This window comes from Herpailurus yagouaroundi, unplaced genomic scaffold (assembly GCF_014898765.1).
Source record: "Herpailurus yagouaroundi ecotype Mexico unplaced genomic scaffold, PumYag 198, whole genome shotgun sequence".
Taxonomy (NCBI): domain Eukaryota; kingdom Metazoa; phylum Chordata; class Mammalia; order Carnivora; family Felidae; genus Herpailurus; species Herpailurus yagouaroundi.
Genome location: NW_024412429.1, coordinates 11,946,872 through 11,965,711, shown reverse-complemented (window position 1 = coordinate 11,965,711; position 18,840 = coordinate 11,946,872). Strand labels below are relative to the sequence as shown.

Genomic DNA, 18,840 nt, shown 5'->3' with positions numbered 1-18,840 from the left:
ACGTGGCCCCTGAAGTCCCTGCCCCAACCCTCCTGGTCCCTTCTCTGTCTCCCTGACCCCAGAGAGGACGGATCCCTATAGCTGCAGCACAACTCAGGTCTGGGCCCCAGACGTTGGCCACGTGATCACCAAAGGGTACGTCAGTTTGAAGGGTTTGGTTGACATTTCTGCTTGAAGTCACCGAATTCAGGTTCATTACACAGATTGAGCAGTTCCGAGCAATTCTTCAGCGTTTTTTGTTTTTTCCTGTTCAATAAAACTCTGTATTCAGAATAAACCAATCCGCCACCAATTTTTATGACCGGTAATTGAGATAGCCCAATGAAATGAATTCATCTTTCCCAAAATGTACTAATGTATCATGTGTCGTGAGTGCATTTTCTCTCCTGGCCTTGTTTTTCATTCATTTGACATGGTACTTGAGAGTGATTATAAAATGTAACTTATGATGTTCAGCAACAGTAAAAAAGATAAAAATGACCAAACCACTGGACGATAATACCATTAAGGTTTGGTGTAGTTGCCGAGACTTATTTTTCTTGCCATACGCATTTGGGCATTCAGACGTTTGCGAGTATGTAATTATATATAAAAACAGAGCTGTAACAGGATCTCTTACCATTTTTCCATGATCACAGACAGGGGTCTGCATGATCTGTTATAGCTGTATATTCTGACTTATAAAACAAATCCCTTAGTGATAGACATTTAAATGTTTTACCATTTAGGATTATAGAAACTGCCAACTTATTTCTTTGAACTTAGTTACCAAAGTAAATATAAGAAAAGGAGACACAGGAAGAGACTGCAAAGTATAAGATCTCATGTCATGTTCAGGTTTGCTCCTAGAATTATACGTGTGAGTGTGTCTATGGCTTTACGTGCAAAGTTACATTGGAATTACAAGTGGGTTCCTTGTTCGGCCACACGGTTTATTTAAGCCCTGGTTTCTCACCAAGCCTTAAGCTCTATAAACTCTCTACTTAGGTGGTTCTTTTTAAGAGTTTAATAATTTGTTTAAAAAATTTTAATGTTTATTTATTTTTGAGAGAGAGAGAGAGAGAGAGAGAGAGAGAGACAGGCAACGTACAAGCAGGGGAGGGGCAGAGAGAGAGGGAGACACAGAATCCAAAACAGGCTCCAGGCTCTGAGCTGTCAGCACGGAGCCAGATGCAGGTCTCGAACTCACAAACCTTGAGATCATGACCTTAGCCGAAGTCAGATGCTTAACCGACTGAGCCCCCCAAGTGCCCCAAGAGTTTAATAATTTAGCATTTGGAAAGTTTCATTGGCGTTTGTAATTAGTGTCTCCATGACTGCCTCACCAAAATTTTAATGTATCCCCAGCCATAATTTTTGGCTCTAAATCAAAGCCACCTGAAAGGTGCCCAGCTTGGGTACCACCTCCAAAACCCACATTTCACTGGCCATGTCAGCATGGGAGACTGTTCATCAGTAGCAAACAACCATGACCCAATAGGTCACTGGGACCTTCATGACGAAAGGGTTGCGTATGTAAAAGACCTCATTTTTAGCTCACACACACACATACACAAATCCATATTTATACGCATGTTATATGTATGCGTATACATTATGTACATTACGTATATACATTACATTATATTGCATATACACATTATATTTATACATATTGTGTTGCATTAGAATACATTTTATGTTTACCTGCACAAACACGCACACACACATATACACACACAAACTGAAATCCTAAACTTCTAGCAGTCTTCCCCATTCTTTTGATAATTATTTGTCGGGAGCTTTAACTAAAATTTATCAGAGGAATATAGCCTAGAACAACAATTTCTTTTGTTGAGACTCAACTAACAATAGCTCATGCCTACCGCAGCAGTTTCCCCCAGAAGGATCCCCAAGCACTCAGCAGAATACATACATAGAATTAGCATCACTCACCCAGTGGAGGGAGGCATGTGAACTCCAAAAGCCATTCTTCACCTGCCACGTTACAAAGCCCAGCACAGTGGGATTTAAGAGCATGATCAAAGAGTAACTTTCCTCACTGAATCTCCAGGGGATTATAGGGTGACGGTATAATTACCCCGGTTAGAATTTAGCCAGCCACGGAATTAACACTATCTCCACTCTTGTAGGAACAAAGAGACAGGAGAGGACCCGAAGGTCTTTAATGGCCAAAAGAGGTCAAGCCCTCAGTTTTATATCTCACCCCAGAGACACATGAGATATTTCCCCCCTGACCAGAATGCCATCCAAGGCTGTCCCTTCTATTTTTTAACTAGACGGAAGAAAATAGTCATTATTTTAATAGTGTATTGCACTTACGTTGCCAAGGCTACCTAGAGACCCCAAGGCCTACAGCCTAGCAGGTAATCACAGTGGAAAAGACAGCTTGGTCCCTTCTGCCATGGTCATGGATAGAGAAATGCCTTCGTCTGCAGGAAAGCCATCTTGTTTGAAGAAAGAAGACACGGGATAAAGAGATCCCCTTAACGGTGAAGATTTTATTTATCTGGCTGTACTGACATGAATTTTAAGCCCTTGACGGTGAGAGCCTTAGCAAATTTTGAGGTGAAATGGTTCCCAAGATATTCTTCATTATCACCCCCAGTGGCAGCCGCAACTACAGTCCAGGCCATGAACTTCTCTCCCCTCCTCACATGCTTGTCGTTTATGTCTATCCCCATCTCAGCGTCCGTCAAGGTCACTGTGAGGGTCTGAGGGCCAGAGAAGCTGTGATTTCAACTTCCCTGCTTCCCTTGGTTTGGTAGCTCTGTGTACATATGCAGAAAAGCACACAGCTCTCCTAGAACTATTTGTAGGCTGTTTTATGAACGCCGATCAAAAGTTTTCAAGGGTTCGCACACCCTTAATTAGCAGCATCTTGGGCACTTCTACCAAGACGCAGGAGGCACCCATGCCCTCAAGAAAAGCGAGCTAGATCTGGGCATTTTCTTCCTTTATAGTAGGAAAGTTTGAAGAATAATTTTACAATTAGGTAACATTAAGAATGATGAAAGCTGGAGAGCGGAAAGCAGCCAGAATTAATTACTTACTGGAGGGTCTGCTCAGGCCTCTTTGGCAGTGTTCACACTGATTTTATTATGGCACATTAACCCCTGGTATTCAGTGTAAGGGCGCAGTTCAGCCACAGACTTCGGGGCCTCTGCTCCTCCCCGTCGCTGGTTCCTCCTCCCCAGCTCTGCTCCTGTGCAGCCACATCTCCTTGGCATTTTCTCTCTCTTATTCGTTTCATCCATCTGATCGCCACGCAGACATGCTAGTTCTCGAAATGAAACTCCACTTGGAGAACGCTGTGGTTGTACTTTCCAGCTACTTGTCTCTCTTCAGCTTCCTGAAGGCAGTTCGCATATATCTACCCCAGATGGGACGGGCGTCCGAATGAATGAATGCCTGGTAAAAAAAAAAAAAAAAAAAAAAAAAAGTCAGTGATGACTGCAACTCCCTTCTCCGACACTTGTCTAAGAATCACGTGTTAAACACTTCACTCTGCACAGGGAGTTCTTTTCAGGTTATGGGAAACATAAACGTGCTTGAGACATGGCTCCCAACATCAGAATCTTACCTGTAAAGAGATATATTAATGTAAAAAGAACACGTTCATGCGGTGTTTTAGAAAACAATGTCATACTTTTATAAAGCATAAGACTATATATTACATTGAGACATGCTGGCCGAAGTATGATTGCTTATTCAAGGAAAAAAGTAATTATTTAGAGAAACACAGGAAAATAATTACTTTAGTGCCCATGTTATGTATAAAGGTCACTTTGGACTCTATCAATCCAAGAAGACCAAAAACATTCTAATAATGTCAGGACACTAATGAAATTTCTAGCATTCCCTTGTGTTGGGTCAGAAGCTGCATTATTCATGTTTGAATATGAAGAAATATATGCCATTTACTTTCAAAAGAAATTTGAAACTCCTTGATTACAAACTGGTACACAACAAAACCAAAACACTGAACAGAAAAACAGAAAAGAACACCTATGTGAAAAATCTAGACTAACATAATTTCCATGATTGAGCATTAAATCCAGCCCTGAAATTCCTCTGTCCAATGCAAAATTGGAAATATTATGAGAATTATCTCATTATGGCAATTCCCATTTCATAATGAAAAGCTCACACTAGTTATATCAAAGAAATAAATATTCCCTATGCAAGAGACTATGTTTGAAGAACGTAAGGGATATAATTTCAACCACAATTTTGTGAAATGTGCAGGAATCTTTTTCATGTAATTGCTCTTACGTTGAATCTGTTTTTAAGGTTTTTAATTATTTTTGAGGGAGAGAGAGAGAGAGAGAGGGAGAGAAGGCAAGCAGAGGAGGGCAGACACAGAATTTGAAGCGGACTCCGGGCTCTGAGCTGTCGGCACAGAGTCGACGTGGGGCTTGAACTTACAAACCATGAGATCATGACCTGAGCTGAAGTCAGATATTCAACCAACTGAGCCACCCAGACGCCTGGATCTTACATCGAGTTTTAACAAACATTGAGAGTCCGGAGACAACTCAATAAAAATGGGAATTCTGAGGGTTGGCAAAAGTGTGGAACAACTTGAACTCCTATATTGCTGGTAAGAACACAAAACATTAGAATAACTTTAGAAAACAGATTGGTAGTTTCCTATAAATTTAAATACTCTTACAAAATGGTAGAGCAATTCCATTCTCGGTTATTTATCCAAGAAAAATAAAAACATCCATCCACACAAAGACCGGGATATAAATGTTCTTAACAGCTTTGTAACAAAACCCCAGACTGAGTCAAACCCAAATATCCATCAACCGTTGAATGGCTAAATAAATGGTTATGTCTCTATACAATAGTATGTTCCTCCTAAAAGTCAACAAAATGTCCCTACTCTCATGGAGTTTATATTCTCATGAGAGAGACAAACAAGTAAGCAAATAAATATATATATATGAACAGTGACGGGTAGCAAAGCCTGTTACAAAGAAAAATGAAGGAGATCATAGGATGGAAAGTAAAGGGGCATGGGCAGGTTAGAGTTGCTATTTTTGAGCATTTTAGGGGAGATGGTCAAGGAAGACCTCCGAGTGAGTACTATCTGAACAGAGATGTGAAGGGAAGGAAGGAGTCATCTGTGAAAATATCTGGACGTATCTGGGTGCCGAGATAACAGAATGCGAAGAATCTCAAAGAGGGAAGCAATATGGTGTGTCAGAAGAACAGGACATCCTGCGCGGTGGGGACCACAGGAAGCCAGAGCAAGAGAGTAGCACACGGATAGACACAAAGTCGTTTTCTATTTAGTGGGTTAGAACTGTCATCTTCCCCATCTTCAATCAATGGCCCTAAACTTTAGGACAGTTATTTACATTTGAGACACGTTCCTGGCAAAGTACTTTTGGTCTTTCCCCCAAGGGGACGGTGTTCAAAGGCAGTTTTAGCCCTATACGTATCGTTTGTCAGTAACCGTAAGCAATTGGTTAAGCAAAATCAGAAGACAGCATATATATTTGAATCCCCAACAAACCTTCCAAGCTGCCTACCACATCTGTAGCAAGTCGGAGATTTTACATAAGATGTACCGTTGCTGTGGCAACATTGACACCACTCCCTCCAGCAACTGCAACAGCAAGGTGTTTTTACCATCTTCTGATGTAAGGAGGAATCCGGGGAGATGTTATCTCAAGTCATTGTCACTTGTTCTTGAGAAAACATCCTCAGAGGAATTGCAGCTCCTAAGTCAGTCCTTCATTCTCTCTTACTTAAGGAATGTAGAACTATTTCAAGTCCCCAACCAAGATCTGTGACCTCCTTCCTTTCTTCCTTCTTTCCTTCTTTGTGTCCATTTTCCTTCCCTCCCTCCTTTCCTTCCTTCCTTCCTTCCTTCCTTCCTTCCTTCCTTCCTTCCTTCTTTCCTTCTTCCTTCCCTCCCTCCCTCATTCCTTCCTTCCAATATCCATTCCATAATTATTTAATGACCACATACTATGTGTGTTAGACACTATTCTAAGCTCTGGAGATACTGTGGGGGGATAAAGCAGGTGAAGGTGCTGATTTATGGAGTGTACCTTCGAATAAGAAAGGCAGATAATAAATATAAGTGAATAGAAACATAAGATATAAACAATGATAAGTGTTTTGAAGATAATAATATTGTATAGGCAGAAAGGGTGTAGGTCAGTGTGGTTTTTACAGGGGCCCATCAAGGAAGTCTAAGGACTGATACTCAGGTAGGGACCTGAGGAAGTGACAGAGGAACAGCCGCGAGGAATCTGGTGTCAGAATATACTTGGATTATTCACAGAACTGTGACAATGCCAAGGCTGGGGGGAGAGGGAGAGCGGAAGGGGATGATACAGCGAGACTCCATTTGTAGAGGGCATTGCCATTCTTAGAAGGACACTGGGTTTTATTTTAAGCATGATTATGGGAAGTTATCGGGTGATTGGATGGCTGACTGGAGAATGACAGGACCTTGTATGTATTTTTAGAGTCGCACTCCGACTGCAGAGTAGATAATATATAGCAGGAATGTTGGTGGAAAGAGAGGAAGCAGGAGAAATTAGGAGGTTACTTCACTGTTCCATGTTAGACTTAGACTAGTGTGGTCGCCTTCATAATTTATGTAGCATTTGAATTTAGCCTTGAAGGATGGTGTGTCAGGATTACATCTATCTAAATGTAGAAACCCGATTGCAGTGACTTAGCCACATAGAGAATTCAATTTTTCTTCTCTGAAATAAAAGGTCTGGAGATACACATTCCAGAAGAGGTGCAGCCGCTCGAGAAAGCCACCAAAAAACACAGGCTCCTTTGGGTTGCCTTTTCCACTATCCTTAATATGTGCCTGTCTTCCTCCTGGTTGCAGGATGGTTGCTTCATCTCCGGGCATGGCAGCCACATTCCAGGCAGAAAAAAAAGAGAACAATTGGGAAGAAGGCCAGGAAAGCAAAAACATCACAGGTGCTCCTCAGAAGCTTTTGCTCCTGTTGTGTCGTCCCGAACTGAATGACATGACCAGTTCAGAAGGCGTGAGACTCTGAGGATGGGGATATTTTTAATGAGGCACATTTCTACCACAAGCACGGTTGGGGCTCTATTGGTAAGGAAAAAGAGAAAATCAATATTTGGTGAGCAACGAGCAGTGTCTACCAATGGAAGGATTGACACAGGTGAGGAGGGAATGGAAGGCGAAAAGACCATTCGAGAGAAAAGAGGGGCAGAAGACAAGAATGAAAGGTAAAAGCAAGCACACAAACAAACAAGAACAAGAACAAAAATAGAACCATGGGTAATCGAAAGGAAAAATGAGGAAGTCAAAAAAGTCTCTGGCATTTAGCGGCTCTGTCCTAGGGGTAGTACCTATTAGATAAATCTAGAAACTCAGCTGATGTGAACCCACAGGGGTATCAAAGGTATTATTTATGCAGGAGTCAAACTGACACCACAGCAAATTCAGGAAAATCAAGGGAGAATCAAAAGATCGTCCACACAATAACGATCCTTCACCCTTGGGACACTGGTAAAGACACACTGAGATAATTTGTGTGAAGAGTTTAGCCCAATTCCTGGCACGTAGGAGCCAAGACCCCCGCTATATGATACCCGCAAACGGAGAGGGGCGACAGGTAGGGTGCACAATGAGAAGGAATGAAGCAGGAAGCAGGCTGGATCAAAGACGTGTTCACTATCTTACAGGAAATGTGTAAGGGTCACACTGGAAAACTAGAAGGAGGACTGTAGTCTTTCTCATGTATTGAGAGGAAGGGGGAAGGAGTCAGAGGTGTTCGTTTTGATCCATACAATAGAGAAATGGTGATATCAATATGGCAGAAAATTTTATTGGTACATTGATTCAGGCAGAAGTGAATGCAAGGAATGTCCCCCACTCCCACACCAAGAATTCTTTGTGTTCTGAGTCTGGGCTTTCTGTAGTAAGGAGGTCACTCTTAACTTTTTATTGCAGGGCTAAGAACAGGGATTGAAAATACTACGAGACACTCTCCCGCTCAGTGATGTGGGGAGTTTAGATCTACTAAGGAAAGCTTGGCATGGAAGTTGATAAAAGGCCAAAAAGAGGAGATAAAGGGTTTGTCTCTCCAAGACTGGCAAGGTCCTTGTGGTTCCAGGAGGGATGGGTGCCGGTGTCTTCCTCTCAAAGCTCAAAAGCTGAAGTGTTCTCTTTGGGGTTGATGCAAGACTGGCGAGATGGAGGTCACCAAAACGGATGCAGGGCGCAGAGAGGCAAGACAGCAGGCAGAGGGGGGGTGTGCTGGAGCCATGGGGCAAAGGGGCCCAAATGACAGAGCACAAGGGGTGGGCGGGTCTAATCTATGTCTCCCTTGGGGGCCCCGGGCTGGAGCGGGGGCAGGTCCCACCCCTCGGGGACAGCTGCATTGTAAAAGTCCACTGATCTCTTAGCTCCGGCAAAATTGAGAAATTAACCGTCCTAGCCCCTCACCCTGTGACCCTTCCAAACTTTAAAGAGGACGAGTGTGGGGCGCCTGGGTGGCGCAGTCGGTTAAGCGTCCGACTTCAGCCAGGTCACGATCTCGCGGTCCGTGAGTTCGAGTCCCGCGTCGGGCTCTGGGCTGATGGCTCAGAGCCTGGAGCCTGTTTCCGATTCTGTGTCTCCCTCTCTCTCTGCCCCTCCCCCGTTCATGCTCTGTCTCTCTCTGTCCCAAAAATAAATAAACGTTGAAAAAAAAAAATTAAAGAGGACGAGTGTGAGTGGCCACACTACTTTAAGGGCTTGCAGGTCAGGTCTGCTTCAATCAACTAAAACAGACCCATGTTAGGGAGTCCAGATTTAAAATGTCATTGTACGGCTTTATGGTCGGACCATAAAACAAAACAGATTTATGATATAAATAAAATACAGCTCCTTTTCTTAGAGCTTGCTCACAAAAACTCTCCCTTTTTTTTTTTTTTTTTTTTTTTTTTTTATCCTGGGTACTCTCCTCCTCTTTGGGGCCATGCCCTCTGTTGGAAAGGAAACCGTGTCAACCACCCACCCTTTGGGAGAAAAGCAATGGCCTGCTTGTTGGCGCCTCTTTTTTTTTTTTTTTTTTTTCTGTTGGGGTCATCTTAATTGGTCCCAAGCTGATTTGGAGAGAGAAAGCCTGGGATTCTCACCTGGAGAGCTGACTTCCCTTGTGACCGAAGAGCTGGGAAGTGCTCGGGGGAGGGAAAATGCCTCCCCTCCTTGCGGAGGAGAACCCTCCTCTAACACACTCACCCAGTGCAAGGAACACGCGCAGGAGCAGGACATTTGTCGTGCAAATCAAAGAATAGAAGCTGCTACCAGCTGCCCCTTCGCTTCGCTCGATCCATTTTTGGTTCAGCTAATTGAATTTCCCTTTGATATCCTCCATCCTCATTTCAGGCTGGCAGAGAGCAGTGCCATTGGCGGCACAGTTCCATGTATGAATTGGCTGCCAGACCCGCTGCAGTCAACTCCTTCTTGAACTCTCTGTGTGCTAGTTCAGAGAGCACCCTTCTACCATCATCCCACCATGGCACTTCCAAATGGCTGGATATAATTGGGTTCAGAGGAGTTCAAAGCCATGCTCCGGCATCCTTGTATCAAAGCTCATTGAACAACAGGGGAACCGTGCACTGAAATGCAGGCATGGGGTGAGGAGAGTTATTAGTGGAATACATTCAAATCTGTCACGCTAGATTCCTGGGTACACAACTGGGTTTTGGTTCAGCTTTTAAGAGTTCAGGTGTGGTCCCCAGGAGATGGCTCCTATAATCGCTGTAAAAATATCTCATTTGTACTAATGCACTTTGCCTATTTCATAGCAGATCCTTGTGAGACTAATTTACATTTTTTTTTAAATGTCAAGGCGTTCTCCAGAGATTGTTCATTCATTATATTTATTTTCTTGGACATGATTTTAACAAACCTTCCCCCGAAGAGCTTGCGGCTATTAACTGGGCTGAACGGTGGCTCAAAGGAGAGTTAAAAGCGAATGGTCTAAGGGAAAGGATTGGGCCGCAGCACCCCAAGGGTATTCATCTGCCCCCAAACTCATTTCATTGATTCTTCGTTCACAGGCCATGAACAAGAAGAGAAAGAGGAAAAGCCTGCTATCATTCAGCGGGATGGCAGATTCCAACCACTGCTAAAAGCGAAATTCTGCCACTTTCTGGTGTTAGTGGGGAGTACTTTAGGACTTTAAGAACAGTAATCATGTTAAAGTGATATCCGGTGATCCAGGAAGGGCATGATGGGGAGCATGGATTTTATGGGTGTCAGATGCCTGCAAGATAGTCCTCCTTTACTTAGAGCATCTTCTCAAACTCCGTCATGGTGATAGCCCCGGCCAACCATACTTTCCAGAATGCATATTGCCCACCTCCCACAGTTAGCACCAGGGACGCCTATGATCAAGGTGACCCTAAAGATCTCCTTGAAAAGGTTCTTGTCCAATGCAACATGGACAAACGTGGACTAATGGAGGAAGAGCTTCTTTAACACAAGTGACAGAGGCTATCCGTCCCCCCATTCAAATACTTCCAAGGCCGGGAAGTCCCCCTTCTCCTAAGGCAACTGCGTTCTCTTTGGTAACAATCTGAAGTTTTAAAAAAATTCTCCCTTCACGGTACTGAATCTGCACCCAGGATGTTCACTGTTGAAGTGGATCTTTTGGAACGCTAGACAATTATTTACTCTCATTCTCACAAAAATAGGTCTTCCACTGAAAGAAATAAATTTTTATTGCTATTCACCGTTCTCATAGTTCATAAATATTTATTGGGTCTAGGACATGGCAGGTCTGGGCTGGATGCTGGGGACATGATGGTGTCCCTCTTCCTACAGCGTTCAGCATCTGGTGAGAGCTACAATAATGCCAAATGCCACCATTCCCTTAATTCACTTCTCTCTAGATAAAATGTTTCATGTCATCTACTCCCTTCTAAATAAAGATGGCAGCCTCTCATCCACCCTCTGGCGCCTCTTGCGCTGAAGTTCTTGACTTGTGCTACCTAGAGATGAACAGAGATCTTCACCTTCTGTCCCAATGTTTTCTGTTCTGGGGTTTCAGCCCAATCCAGCATTCATGGGATCCACTGTTGTCTAAGATTTGGTTTACGTTGACAAAAAAAAAAAACAAAAACAAAAAAAAAAACCCTTTCTATCTTGTTCCAAAAGATAGGGGAGGTGGGGGTACATTTACCTAAGCAGTTTCAAAGCAGGCTTAGCACGAAAGGAAATAATACAAGTCATAAAATTGTCTGGAGCCCCCCTCTTGCCCCCCCTCCTCCTGGGGTCCATACTGATTGTGCCTCTCAGTTGAGGTCATAGAGTCAACGTCTCCATCTTCCCTGATCTTTTCAGAAATTTTTCTGTTGTCACTTCAGAGTGACCTTCCCTGACCACCTCATCCAAAACAGGATGCATCTATTCTTAGCATCTATTCTTTCTCTTACTTTGCTTTATTTCCCCCTGATACTTGTAACTAACTAAAATTATGTTATTTAGCACTTGTTTGTTTATCTATCCATTCCATCACCTCCAATAGAGCTCAGTTGCAGGAGGCCAGCAACTCAGTTTTGCTCAACACGGAATCTCTAATACCTAAAAGAGTGTCTCGTATCCTGGGTACAACAGAGATGTTTCCCAGATGGTGGAATGGATGGATGAACATGTTAAATGGAGAAAGAAATACCTGCTCAATCTCATCTGATTGGGTCTGGGTCTGACGATACCCAGCTGCCTGCCCAGCTCTATGTTTTAAGTATAACTAAAACACTATTTTACTCCTGCTGTGCCCCATAAGGGCAGGAAAAGATTGTAATGAACCCTCACTCGACATCTGTGGGGAAAACAATGTCCATTGAAAGATTCCACAGATTCCCAGGGCCGCCTCTAGCTCTAAGTTCCTTCTTCCACTGAACCAGTGCAGTGCTTAGATAATCTCAGTCTTGGAATTCAATTTTCTCACATTTTCACAGACAACTACTCACATGCAGCACCAGGGAGAAGTCTGAAAAGCCAAATAGGCAAAAGAAAATAGAAATAAAAATAAAAATAAAAACAAAACAAAAAAACAAAAACAACAAGAAAACCAAACCAACCAACCAACCAACCAACAAAAAAACAGCCCCCACACATAACATGAAATACCCTGATTCCTCAGTTGCCCTGCCATGGGACTTAGCTCCTCTTTTTCTCTCCATCCGGTTCTCATTTTACAACTCTCCCCCACCCTCTCAGGAGCAAATAAAGAATTCTGCTTTCTCATGCAGAACAATTAGGCAGTTTCGACCGTCCGCCTCCAAACTCTGCTTCGGCCCTCTCTGTGTATGTACATGCAAAGGCCAATCAAAAAGTTAGTCATTGATCAACATCATCTCGTCCTCACTGTCCAAGGCAGAATTCTAAAGATGCCCTCCCCAAGATTCCTGTCCCCTGGCTATTGAAACAAAAGCTGATGGAGTCACTGCTGGGAAGATTTTGCAGATAGTTGAAGCCCCCCAGTCAATTGACCTTAAAATGCAGAGATTATCGAGGTGGGCTTGACTCAGTCAGGCGATCCTTTCAATAGCAGAGTGTATTCTCTAGCTAGTAGCAGGAGAAGTCAGAGAGATGCAAAGCATAGGGAGATGTGACCTACTGTCACTGGCTTGAGGATGGGGTCACCCACATGAGAAGGTGAAATTCAGTGGCCTTGAGTTGACAGAGGCCTCCGCCTAACAGCAGGCAAGAAATCAGAGAAATCTGTCTTTCAAGCACAGAAAACTAAATTTGGCCAAAACCTGATTGAGGTTGAAAAGAGATTCTTCCCTCGAGGCTCCAGAGAAAAGCCCAGGCTGGCCAACACCTTGATTCCAGCCTGGCAAAACCCTACGCAGAGAACCCATCTGAGCCCTGCCAGATTTATGACCCACAGAACTGTGAGTAATACATTTGCGTTGCCTGAAGTTGGTACATTTGTGGTAATTTGTGACACAGCAATAGTAAACTAACACAATCACCATCACTTCCATCTCTGGTTATACCCCATGCCCTTTGCTAAGCACTCCGCGTAATTATCTCACCTAATCCTGGCACCAACTACTGCTTGGATGATACAAATATCCTTATTTTATAGGCCACAGAGGCCTTTAGAGGGCAGGAATCTAGATGTGCATGTGTAAATGGTAGAACCATAATTCAAATCCAAGCAGCCAAGGCTCTTAACCAATATGGGTTTCTGCCTCCTTAAATTACCACACGTCAGGTTCCACTCTGTGACTTCTACAGACAGCTCTGGCTTCCTCCTTCCCGGATCCTCACTGGGAAGTATTCTTTCTTTCTTCCAATTACCTAATTGGATCATGACCTTTTTCAGATGAACGGCTGCCTGGTGCCTCGACCCCTAAGACCTTTGCGCACAGTGAACTAGAACAGAAGGAAATATGTCTTGGTGAGGGCAACATCATTTGGGGGGCAACACACGTTTCCATGCGTTACCCAAAGGCCAGCTTGCACGTCTGCTGTTTTGCAGGGGGGACCTCATCACAAGGATTTGGACATCCTGGCACATGTCGGTGATATCCAGATCATGGGCTCACATGAAACTTGAGCTCCACTAGAAACTTGACCTTCAAAGTGCAGACCAGACCTCAGGATGAGTTGCTCATGTGGTAACCCAGAATACCAGCTCCTGAGAACGTGTGCGTGTGCACGTGTTGTTGCTCAGTAGGGAGACACTATTGGTTCCTAAACGTTTTCTGTGTCCTGAGTTTCACAGGTTGTACATGACCTTCGTATTGGGCTGTGACGTCTCGATCCGAAGCTAACCAGAAAGGCCAAGTCCAAAGGGAATTTAAAAGATACACTACATCGTCCCATGAGAATAATAAGTCCCTCAGCTTTTAGAGAGTGAGGGACCCAGAAAGGAAGATACTCTATGGAAAATATGTAAGATTTTAAGATTACAGCAGAATTTTTCTTTTTTTTTTTTTTAATTTTTTTTCAATATTTATTTTTGAAAGACAGAGAGAGACAGAGTGTGAGTAGCGAAGGGGCAGAGAGAGAGAGGGAGACACAGAATTCAAAGCAGGCTCCAGGCTCTGAGCTGTCAGCACAGAGCCTGACACGGGGCTCGAACCCACAAACTGTGAGATCATGACCTGGGCTGAAGTTGGACACCCAACCGACTGAGCCACCCAGGCGCCCCTATAGCAGAATTTTTCAAAGAGAAATGTATCATAGTAAAAAAAAAAAAAAAATACCCTTGTAACGTTAGATGTTCCATACTCTTCCTTGATTCAAACAAACTAAAAAAAATCATGCTGTTTCTTGGAAGCAAGATGGCCCTCTGAGCAGAGATAGGGCAAATGCAAATAAGTTTTGGTTCCAAATAAGTTTGGAACTCTAGGCTACCCCTGCCATTGTCATGCTTCCTATCAGGGTAAATATGGAGTCAATGTCTTTCAGAAGTAGAGCTAATGAAGGAGAGAAAAGTATTTCCCTTTGGACTTTGGTGGAACTCCAAAAGAATCCTATTACTTCAGGAACATTCCAGACTTAGGGTCACTGCTCCAAATTTAGATCTGATCCTCAAGAATCTTATAAACCCTGTAGCTGAAGGAAAAATATGTTGGAGGGAGACAGAGGGGATTCATTTCAGTTACACATGGTAAAAAATATCCACCAATGGTGGGGACAACAGTCGATGCTGTCAAAGGTGTATGTATGAGTGAGAGGTTCTGGGTAGGGTGCTGGGTCAAGGCCAAGCAGTTAGAAAAAAAGTATCAGGGGGGAAGTTTGTGGCAGAAATTGAGGCAAAAATGATCTCACGGAAGACTGTGCATCTCTCTAGCCTGGATTTCCAGACCCAGATTACACTTGATTCTTTTATAACCCCCAGCTCGAAGAAGTATTGTAAATAGCATGAATAACCGGTCATTCTTAACTCCTCTTAGAACCTAGCATAAGTTACATGGAGGGAAATACAACATAATGTTAAGAGCAAAGCTGTGATACCAGTTACAGCTGGATTCAAAGGTTGACTTCACCAAATTATGTAAATCAGCACAAGTTATTTAACGTTTATGCATCTGCCCTTCTGTTTTCTATATCATGGAAATAAGAGTGACGTAAGACCGAAATGAGATCACCTATATAATATGATGCTTGGCACGGTGGTTGCACTTAGAGGAAACTGAATTAAGTGTTGGCTATTATCAAGTGAAAACAGAATAGTCCCCGACAGTAAGAAAATATGTAGAGAATTAGCAAGTCTCGCATGGGTCACGTACATGTAACACATTAAAAGTGAATAAGAAATATGAGACGATCACTAGGTTGTGATAAGATGAAGGAAATATGACAGAATGGATCAGAGGAAGGAGAAAAAGAGGAAAAAAAAGAGTCACCCTCAAGATCTTAAGAAAGATCTCCCACCGATGTCCAGGTTACCCTTTCCCAATTTCCAAGAAATAAGAAACAGAACTGACGGTTGGACATTCCTGTTTGCCGTTGTGATATCCCTGTTTTCAGCTGCGATCACTGCTGGTCACGAGCAGATGTGACTACTCCAAAATAGTACTCAGTGCTGTGCCACAGCAGCTCAGTTCCCTTTTGCGATGAGGTTGCTTCTCTTAACCTTCTATTTTTTTCCCAGGACTAGGAGCCAGGTAGGAGTCGTGAGGCGAAAGCCTACATCAGAGTATCCTCGTCTATTTCAGAGACTTGTATTAACAGGCATCTAGAACAACCTCCCCTCCAGGCAACGCTGGTTAGAGAGAAACGGTGGATTAAAACCAAAACAGGCCACGAGAACTAGAAAGATGCGAATCAAAAGACTAGGAATATAGAAAAATGAAAACTTTTGGTAGACACAGATGTGAGAAGGCAACGCAGAGTAAGTCTTCAGAAGGCGAGGCTGACGTCGACAACCGCGAGTTTAACAGGAACCAAAGGCGCAAAGCAAGATCATCCAGAGATAGAGATACCCAGCAAATAAAAATCCAGGCTGCCCAGTTAAATTGGAAGAACTGAAAATGATTTCTTACTATAAATGTCCTGTGCAAAGTTGGGGACATACTTATACTAAAAAGATACGTGTGGTTTATCCGGAATTTAAATGTAACTGGGTGTCCTTTGTTTTACCGGCAACCCCATAGGAAGAACTCGTGAATTCGTGAGCCATTGGGTCGTGTGTGGTGAAACCAGATCCGTATCGGTGAAATGTTAGAAAAGGCAATGGATTGGGAGGGAGTTGCAGGGACCGTGGGGAACGTGAGAAGGGTGATGCTTGGAGATGCCAAGAGCAGGACAGAGCAGATATCGGCACCAAGGAGGTGAATTAAGTAAAAATCAAGAGTCGGGAAAGGAACAGAGAGAACACGGGCTGCTTATCATAAAGAGAAGCAGTGTAGTTCATCCTAAGCCGGCCACCGGGGCCCAGTGTCAGGGATTTCCTTTTATACTTCTGGGGCTTTCTACCCCGATTCTTCGTAGATGTGTCCTTTCCTCTCCTCCTGAAAGGAAACTGAGACCTTAATATTTAGATGGAGAGTTATCCCGACCAGCAAGCTTTTCTACTTCCCACTGGGTGAGGCAGTCTTTCTTGGTATGGATAGGCCAGGCCACCACCTACACCATTTATCTTTCATTCAATAAAGATCATCGGATGCCTACTTTGTGTCAGACACTATTCTGGATGCCAGATATGTCAGCCAAGTGTATTTTCATCTCAGCCCCAACTTCCTTGCATTCACTAGGGGTGCTTCTTAAGAATGCAGATTCCTCGGCCCCTCACCACCTCTCATCGCCTCCGCAAGCGTCTGGGAATCTGCACTTCCATGCTTTTAGAATCAGTGACCGACCAACCGGTTGATACAAATACATACGCCGGTGCCTTCGACTGGTGAGAAATCTGTAGGAGAAACACAACATGCAGACACTGATCCCTGGAAAATGAGATGTAGTCAGGCCGGCACCGGGTGACGTTGAAAGCCTTGTCCAAGCCACGTGGCAGGTAAATGGCTGAGAAGAGACTCGCGTCAAAGTGTTCCATTTCACAGTACAGCTAGCTCTCGCTCCACTGTGATATGCTCCCTTCTAGACCCCATGACTCAAAATAGGGCTTCTGTTAGGCTCCCAAGCCACCGTGATGATGCAGCGTTATAACAATGGGGTTTCATCGTGACCAGAGGAAGGGGCAGATATCGCAACTCATGGCCTAGTAAAGTCAGTAAAAACTTCCTCTCTGTTCTCAGTTGCCTGTAAGTTTGCTTCGGTGCTTCGATGTACCTCCACTTTTAAAGCTCATGAGACTTAGCTGCCAACAGAAGGTGCTCTTGATTCACAGAGAGAAGCTTTGCTCTTCAGTGCGTGTCACAGAGCCACTCTGACGTACCTCCGTGCAGTTCGTGGACCCAAAGCCACGCTCCCTTCGGTAACACCTGCCTCCTGAGACCCTTGAAGCTCTCAACTGGCAAGAGTGGCTTGTTCCCACAGTGCCTCTGTAAAATAAGAAGGGGGAGGGGAGATGGTTTTATTCCCATTTTCCAGGTAGAAAAACCAAAGGGAGATTTCTTTTCAAGGCTCTAAAGGTAAAATTAGACAAAAATTAAGCACAAACACCTACCTCATCGCTTACTACAACAGCTCATATGGTAGCCTTTCCTCATTTCCATCTATCTACTCCCTGTAGGGAATATATCGTACCTCCTTGTCTTTCCCACGACAGCTCCCAGATCAAGATGGCAGGAGAGGTCTACAGCTACGAGATTCAGAAGGGAGTTAGAATGAAGAATGTTCTCATATCCATTCAATGGTCTGTGACTTCCGGGGACCCATTAGAAACACCACCTACGATTCATCTCATCTCTGAGATAGCCTTCCAGAAGAAATATCTCTGGTATCTCCTGTCCCATCTTGTGGAAGAAGCAACGGAAACTCAGACAGGCAGGTGACAAGTTTGCGATCCAGCAGGTGTAAGTGGCAGGGCCCAGAAGACCAGCTCACCTCCTCGATCCCAGGCCGGGAGCGCCTACCCCTGAAATGAACTTTATAAGCGGCTCTGCTGAGAGTTTCTGCATTTGAAGGTCTTTCTCTGTTTCACGTCTCTGTTACACGCGGTGACGCTTCTTTTATAAAAGAACATTTGCCCCAACCTTGCCAAAAGCTTTGCAGAATGCATTTTGGGGGCGGTTGGGGGGGGGGGGGTTGAAATTCAAAATTTACCAAGTCTGACAGCTATGAATAAGTAAAAGTACAAGGGGTCATAGCTGAATGGGAAAATGAAAAATAGCATACCAGATAAGCTTAAATTATTATCAACTTGGATTATTATAGCTTCCTCAGGTTTTTTTATAAGTAGAGTCTTTTTTAACTCATAAGAAATATTCATATATATATATATATATATATATATATATATAGACACTCCCTCATAATAAACACAGAAGCACACTGTTCCCAGAATCTTTGGCTTGGCTAAAATATGATGATATTCTTAGTTCTTGGTATGGGGGAAAAAGCCTCTGAACACTCCAGGCTTTTTATAGCTCTGGCTCAGGGACAGCATTTGCTACAGTTAGCAGCCCTGGAAAGAAAGGAGCCAAATAATGCTAATGGGGCAAACAGAATGTAATTGCTTATGTGTGCTGGTTATATCCTGAAACAAATTGTTTCTTAATGCTGAGGTCAGACAGGGTTTAATTAGGAGAAATACAATTGGTGTAAAATTTTGCAGCAGGCTGCTTGTTTGGTGTCATGCCAAGTCAACATCTAGTCTCTCCAAATGGAAATTTTCATTAGAGGCCATTGGCAGCCCTAGTTAGGCTGAGTTTCAACTTTTCCAAGTCTCCTGGTAACGTAAACCTGAAACT

The 18,840-nt window shown here is 43.6% G+C and overlaps 1 long non-coding RNA gene across 1 annotated transcript; it reads right to left on the bottom strand.

The window, feature by feature from the left end:
• Window positions 1-2,888: 2,888 nt before the first annotated feature.
• Window positions 2,889-16,997, bottom strand: LOC121013272 (uncharacterized). Its single transcript, XR_005782613.1, has 2 exons — window positions 16,855-16,997; window positions 2,889-3,411 (listed from the first exon to the last, which is right to left on the bottom strand). It is a non-coding gene; the product is annotated as an uncharacterized LOC121013272 (long non-coding RNA).
• Between the last annotated feature and the right edge of the window lie 1,843 nt (window positions 16,998-18,840).